A 7,752-nucleotide genomic window follows, 5' to 3' on the forward strand; every position below is an offset into this window, starting at 1 on the left:
GATCCAACAAGTCAACGCCGCCCATCGATGCATTATATCTCCGCACTATTTCTGGTCTTTTTACTTCTATCATTTTCTTTGATTGCTTGCAGTATCTTTTAACAATATCTTCTTCTCCTGTTCCAACGAAATTTGAAGCAATATGTATTGGTCTGCTATCTTGCCACTTTACGAGACATATTTTACGATCGTTGCTCACTAAACATTCGTATGCGCCACGCCCTTTTTTTTGCAGTTCTTTGTCTGAGCCCAGCGGAGGTCTCCCGAACCTATTTATGCGTGCTGTCCCAGTTGCATTAATTTTCAAATATGTAAGAATTTCAAGCAGGTTGTATGAATTGAAAAAGTTGTCGAAATAAAGATTATGTCCACTGTTGACTAGTCTTTTGCATAGATGTAGGACAATTGCGGTCGAGAATCCATATTTTGTTAAAACTTGCGGGTCTAAACAAGTTTGTTTTCCTTGATATAACTCAAAGTCATAAGGAAAGCCCGATTTACCGCAAAGAACGTAATTTTTTATACCCCATGGGTTTGGCTTCCCTTTGTGATAAACTTTACAAGAAAGTCTTCCTTTGAAAGGTATTATTTGTTCGTCAATGCACACCTTGTTCAACCGGCTCTTCAAGGCATCGATTCCTAATAACATCTATTAACGGACGTATTTTCACAAATTTGTCACCACATTCCTTGGGTATTTTCAAATTATCGGTGAAATGTAATAGCGTACGCAACTGTGCAAATCGTCTCATTGTCATTGAATCTTTAAAAAGTGTAACACCTACAGTCGGATCCCAAAACATTGACATTCTCCGTAATTGCATACTTCCCATAGCAATTTGCAGACCTATTAGAACTTCGATTTCCTCCTTTGTGGCATTTTTATATCCTGTAACGTTTCTCTGCGTAGCATACAAATTTGTATAAAATGTTGCCTTTTCGAATACTTCGGGAGTAAAAAACTGTTTAAAGTAGTAAAATGGGTTCTCAGAATTTTCGCTTCCTTGAAAAGAACATGACTCGAAAGAAAATGGGCTTGGCTCATAGTTTAGTTTCCTCCATGTGATCATCTTCTTGTCTGTAACAACGAATTGAGCATTGTTTGAATTTTCACCTTCACCTTCATCTTCCGATTCGATCGCTTCGAAAACCTCTTCCCGGAAATCGGAAAAGCTTGACTCAAGAACATTTTCTTTGTTAAATTTGCGCCTTATAAAAGAATCTATAAGAATGTCGTCCTCAGGATCGATATTTATTTCGGCTAACACATGAGTTTCAGCATCGTTTGCATCTTCGTCGAAACTATCATTTTCCTCCTCTAAATCAGATAAATTTGAATCTATCTTATCCAGTATATCAACTATTTCGCTTTCAGATAAACCCTTTTTACACGAACTCATATTAAAGGAGCTTTTTAAGTTATAAATGAAAATACTCTGACTGACTCACAATTACAATATGTGGACTAATGTGCTACGCGTGTACAAAATATTTCTATGAAAAACAGCTACTCCAATATTCTTATAAATACTTCTCCAAATTTCAAATTTCGTGCAAGCAGCAGAGTCTAACATGTTGGTTTTGCTTCAACGGCCACTTCTATGCTGAGTGTAATTTAACAACCTTTCGTGTCATTTGTGCAAGAAATTGACCAAATTCAATTTGTACACTATATTGTACATTAGAGTTGCGTGCATTTGTACAATATATGCACACTTTTTTTGGGAGCGTTTATTAATTTTTTTACGGCAAAATTGTTTAAGTGTGTTTATTTGTTATTGAAGAGTGAAATGTTGACTTTCATTTTAGGTACATACTTATAGAGAAATGTTTTCATTACTTATTCAAAATATTCAATTTTGTTCATGTCCTTTAAGAAATTTATATTTTACTCTGTGGACATTTTTTCAAACTTATATAAAATCACCGTTCTTTACCCTGTGTTCATAAATTTTTATAATAATGAAAACAGAATGTTATAGTTTCCAAAGCATCATTTTTTTTGTTTAAGCTGTAATAGTTTAACATTTTCAGGCCAACGAATGGCAGATATTTTTTTGTACAATATATTAACCAAATGCAGAGAAAGGGTTATAGCGACCCGATCTTTGTTAATTATACTGTAAGCTTTCTGTTAATAATGAGTGAAAACGGTGCGAATTTTTATGTTCCTAGCTGCATAAATGAATGATAAATGAAATGAAAATCTCATATCTGAATAATTATTTGTATGGACGTTCTGATCATTTAAGTATACATTTGAATGGGTCTATCTCTTTTTATTCTGGTACAAACATCGGACCAAAGTTATATTACCATTCCATGCTCATGAAAGGTATAAAAATCAATATCCCAGATTCATCATCAGAAAGCCTTTTGTCTATTAACACTTTCCGCGTACTGGAATGAAATCCCCTAATTGTTTTTTTATGCATCGCATTATCATCGTTTTTCAAGGCCCAGAAATAGTCAGAAAGCACGTGCAAGTTTGACTTCCTATCATACCGATCTTCCATAGTGGCTAGTCCCCCATCATATGAGTTGAAGTTTCATTTGCACGTATCTTTTTCCGGTACAACTACGTCCAAATTGTATTTTTAAAACTTTTTGAAATTTGCAATTTTTGTCATTTTTCGATATTCAACAGGTTTTTTCTCAAAAACTAGACGTGCTAGAAAAATTTTGTAAATGCACTTCTCTGAGATAAAACACGGCGAATTTTGTTGAACTGTGTAATTATTACTACTTTTTGCGAATAAGAATTTTTTGTCCATAAAATGAGCAGAAAGAAGTACCATTAAAAATTACAATTTTAAAATATATGTTTAATTGCACTTTTTGCCTAATTATTATACTTTTTTTTCTTGATTGATATTAGAGTCAGGGGAGTCCGGAATATGGTCTTAAACCCTTTACCAACTGTTTCATCATTGAGATCACTTTAAATTCTAATAAAATTTCTCCACAATGCTTGACTGTATACTGTCGCACATAAAATATTGAAGTATCCCTAAGAACGCGACCACATAAAAATAATTGAATTTTAGTGGAGCATGTTTTGGGAAAATGTGTGCCCCACATTCATATATATCATACATATTCATACAATCCGACGCTTCGGCCAAAGGTAACATTTTTAACTCTAGCAAGACACAAAAGTAAAGTACCATAAAATAATTAATAATTCAGGAATATCTAAAGCTTTATTAAGCTTAAGAACCCTAATTTTAAGTATCGAATGGTCCCAAACTTATATCATTCCCACCAAAAATTTAACGGATGTACTTCATTGCTGAACATTTTCATTTCCATTTTTTCCACTACTAAGTACAAACTGCTAATTATTCACTAAATCTAAAGCCCATTACCGAATTGAATACAATATTTGACCAATTAAAAGGCCTACATGTCGTATACGCAATCTCCATACGCCCAGTCATTTGGCTATATACATACATACATACATACAATAATATTAGTTTAATTTGCATCAGTTATCCATGGCAATTTGCGTCTGGTCGCTGCAGGGCAATGCATAGTTTACAAATTTAATAGTTTATTTAACACCTCCCGCTAATGGCAAACAAACTAGCCAATTTCATAATGGCCAGAATGGAGTGCAACGAAAGAGCAACAAAAAATAAAAAATACCAACGCTGAACGGCATGAATGGGAATATAATAGAAAGTGTGGAGTGTGGCATCCACATAGGGTGGGCCGATCAATGATTGCATTCTGCTTCAAATCATTGCAAACTTATCGTTTTTTTTTTGTTCAAAAAGTTGAATTTTGCACGAAAACGAATTTTTCATAAATGTGAAATATTTTTAAGAGCGAACGAAAAGAAAGAAAGAAAAAAACACCTAACTGCAAAAGCTGCAACAAAAATGTGCAAAAGTATTTTGCAACATGCAAGCCAACTATGTGCGCGCACACATTTCCGGTGAGAGGACTCGTATTTTTTCTATTTGTGTTTTTTATTAATATTTTTTTTTTTTTTGAAAGGTGACTGGACAAGCAGAAGCGCATTGCTGCTTCTGCTAAAATGCGAAAATGTGCAAAACTTGTATGCCCTCTTTTCGCACACTCACCCCCTTTACACTGGCTTCAACTGTCTCCCAGCACCTTCGCTCACTCAAAACTCTACGCTTCGTTGCTGCGGCAGCTGGTTAGCCATTTTAACTTCCACTTTTCGCCCCTTCATATTTTAGTAATTTCCAGCCCCCCAAAAAGCCCTTAACTATGTATGTATGTAGTTTGTGCGCGATTTTGTGGTTGCTGTTTTATTGTTGCTTTTATTCTTGCAGCTGACGTTGTTCTGTTTTGACATAGTGTTGTTTTTGCTGACGCTGTTGTCATCGTTGTTGTTTTGCGGTGTTGGCGCAAAGTGGAAATAAAATAATAATCCATTATCTAATTCAGCGTCACCGCTCGCCTGGGGAGTGTGCATGAACAAATTTACCGTAACTATGAAGGTGAAACTGGCTTCCGCTGCGCGTTGAGCTGACCAGCTTTGGGCTATTTGTATGCACTTGCGTACACATATTTCAACGTACATACCAACCATACATACATACATACATTCAATTGTGCGCACGAGTGTCAGTGTGTGTGTGTGTGTGTGTGCATACCTGTGCTTGCTTTTCATCATCATCCTCTATTAGCCCACGTTCGCCCCCAAAAATTGCAGCTAGTTAGTTTTGTTGTTGCTGTGCGCATAATATTTTTATTCCATTTAATTTCTCAACACCCCATGTGGCACACTGCGTTATGCTTGCAACATGCAAGCCAAGCACCCCAGTGGCTGAGTAATACAAAATTTTGCAAATATGTTTTAAAGTCGGACATACATGCAACGCTATATACAAATGTACATACCTTATATCTATATACAAATATTTACACATTTCACTGGAAATTTCGCCACATCGCCAGCCAGTTGCAAAAATTGTCTATCGCTCGGTCTATTTCAGCGGACAATCTCCCCTCTGCTCGTATTTATGTTCGGCTACCAAAATACTGAAAGTTTTATGTTAGTCAAACGTAATGAACATCATTATGTAAAATTGTGTATTTTGGTATGGATATGTATGTACATAAGCATGTGTGTGCCTACATTAAAGCTTTTATATGAAAGGTGCGTACTTAGATAAAAGGCCGGCCGTTCTCTGTTGAATTTTCACTAGCAAATATTAGACACCGAAAAGGTCGAGGGTGACGTTGAAGCAATATTATGATCACACTAGTTATGCAATACGAGTAGTTTAGGCACTTTTTGAAATTTAAATTTTGTTGAGTCTCCGAGTTGGTTTGGTATGTAGCCGGCATTTTACGAGAGTGCTATTGACTCTGATCTATATGGAAACAGATTAAGAAATAATCGTGTGAGACAGTAAAAAAAAATTTTAGCTTGCAAGCCTGTCCAAAGAAAGCCAATCACACATCTCACAAAGAGACTTGTTTAAATCTCTAACGAACTAATTTTGAGCCTCAGAAAGTCAGCTTCAGCAGAATAGATTAGTTTGTTTTATAGCATTAACTGTTGGCTGTACTTACTTAAGCAGTGCTTCTCAAACTGTGGTCCTCGTTTCACTGCAAAATGCAAGTGCAAGTTCGGATAGACTTAAGCTCCAACTATTTTCTATTTTTAATTAACTAGTCTGTAAGAAGCATTTGACTTTGTAGACTGTAAATGAATAAATAAATAAATTAGTTAATAAAATATACGACTAAATAGGGATAAATCCGAGATCATTTGCGATTAACGCTACTTTTGATTTATTTATGTAAATATATATGAAAATACTGTTCTTGTACGTTCTACGAAGAAACAAATTTTTGCCGTTTTCAAGCTCAATTAAAAAAAAAACAAAACGAAGATAGTTTTCGACCAAATATATTCTCCTTGCTTCCCTTTTTTGTCTTTTACAAATAAAGCATCGTTTCAAATTGTATTATATTCTCAAATTGTTCTTACTTCATCTTTAATTTCTTTCCTTATATTGTAAATTTTCTGAAAATATTGCACGTATTTTCTTAAACGTCATAAATTGAATAAACCGGCACTTTTCCATATTTTCTACACAGGCGCGATCCTTGTTTGTGTCTCTTCAAATATGCAGCATAGTAATACATTTATGCAACCGTTGCATGCAACAAATGACTCACTTTGACAAAACAAATCTTTATGCTGTGTAAAAAAGTCACAACAGCCGACAAACAACAAATGTTGCACATTTTCGCAATGTCCTTTTGTTGAGTTGTATCTCTGTCATGAGCAAATTTGATTGAAATCGCTGATATTGTTGCGACAACAACTACGGCAACAACTCCGCCAGCCGCCAGCAGCCAGCAGCCAACACAAGCTGCCACCATCAACTAACAGCTACAGCTACAGCACAATACCAGCAACAGCAACAGCAACAATGGGGGCGCAACGAGGCCACAGTAACACTCAGACTTATTTATTATTGATGAATATGAAATTGCATTGCATGCATTCAAGTGAAAACAATCCGTTGCTGCAAAGTGATGCGGGTAGCGATGTGGCGCAGTAGTGGGGGGCGTTGTGTTAAGGGCGGTAGCCGGTAGAGCGCGCGATGATTCGAGGCGCTTGGGGCCAACCACAGGTAACCATGCATAGAAGTTTATAAATGCATCCATACATACAAACATATGTACATATGTATGTAAGTACTTACTCATAAGTAGGAATGCGCATATGACTTACATTCAATACTCTTAATGCATGTGTTAAGGTATATACATATGTATGTATAAGCTATGCTTGCATATGCATCTCCCAATGCCCGCATGCACACGTGTTTGTACGTAAAAAGTTTCGTGTATGACTTCAAGTTTTCCATGGGACAAACTCATTTATTGGCAGCGTATAAATCATGTGTGTGCGCGTTCAGTGCAATTTCTTAGCGGTGCAAAAACCTCGGGTCCCTCAAGACATGCGACTGCTTTCTCCAACCAACAACAACGGTGCAGCAGCAGTGGTTGCAGCAGTTGGAACTTGCAACAGCGTCCACAACAGCAGCAGCAGTGGCAACGGATCCAGCGGCAACTGCACTTACTGTCAAGAATTGTTTTTATGCCATCGAGTATTGTTAACGTTCCCCATGCAAGGATATTGGAGTATAGTTTCGGATGCTGAAATAGCGGCACACATACCGCATACTCATACCGCCAAATTCCAATACATACATATGCACATGTACATAAGTACACACATACACACGTGGGGGGGTGGGTGACTCGTGGACTTCCATTTCACTTGAAGCAATGGCTGGCGCTAAACGTTGTATTTTATTATTGTTTTTGTTGTTAAGCAACCGCTTCATTTTGCTGAATGCCTCAGCGTTGAACATTGTCAAATGAAATTTGACAAATTGAATTTTTACGCTGAACAAGAAATTAAATTTTTGTTTGGCTTTCCTGTTTTTCCGAAAAATAGCGAAATATGCAATAAGTATTTTATTTTGGTTTGTGCTGCGTTTAAAACTGCTTTAGACTATTTCTTTTGATTTGAGTTAAAAGTATTTCTTTTTTATCAAGACCTTGGTTTTATTGAAATTCTCGTATGCTAAGTATATACAAACTAGTAGTAAATTTATTAGATACCTCTGATTTATTTATTTATTTATCAGGTTTTCTTCGGAAGCGAAGACAGACGACAACGGTGATACGGATTAATAGTGCAGTTGATCTGATTAAAATTGTACCTTCACAGACGGCAGTAATCCA

The 7,752-nt window shown here is 36.1% G+C and overlaps 1 long non-coding RNA gene across 1 annotated transcript; it reads right to left on the reverse strand.

The window, feature by feature from the left end:
* Nucleotides 1-4,698: 4,698 nt before the first annotated feature.
* On the reverse strand, nucleotides 4,699-6,363 carry LOC118744046. Its single transcript, XR_004993504.1, has 3 exons — nucleotides 6,169-6,363; nucleotides 5,557-5,686; nucleotides 4,699-5,019 (listed from the first exon to the last, which is right to left on the reverse strand). It is a non-coding gene; the product is annotated as an uncharacterized LOC118744046 (long non-coding RNA).
* Between the last annotated feature and the right edge of the window lie 1,389 nt (nucleotides 6,364-7,752).

The sequence above is a fragment of the Rhagoletis pomonella genome, unplaced genomic scaffold, assembly GCF_013731165.1.
Source record: "Rhagoletis pomonella isolate Grant_MI unplaced genomic scaffold, Rhpom_1.0 Rhpom_scaffold_00007, whole genome shotgun sequence".
NCBI lineage: Eukaryota > Metazoa > Arthropoda > Insecta > Diptera > Tephritidae > Rhagoletis > Rhagoletis pomonella.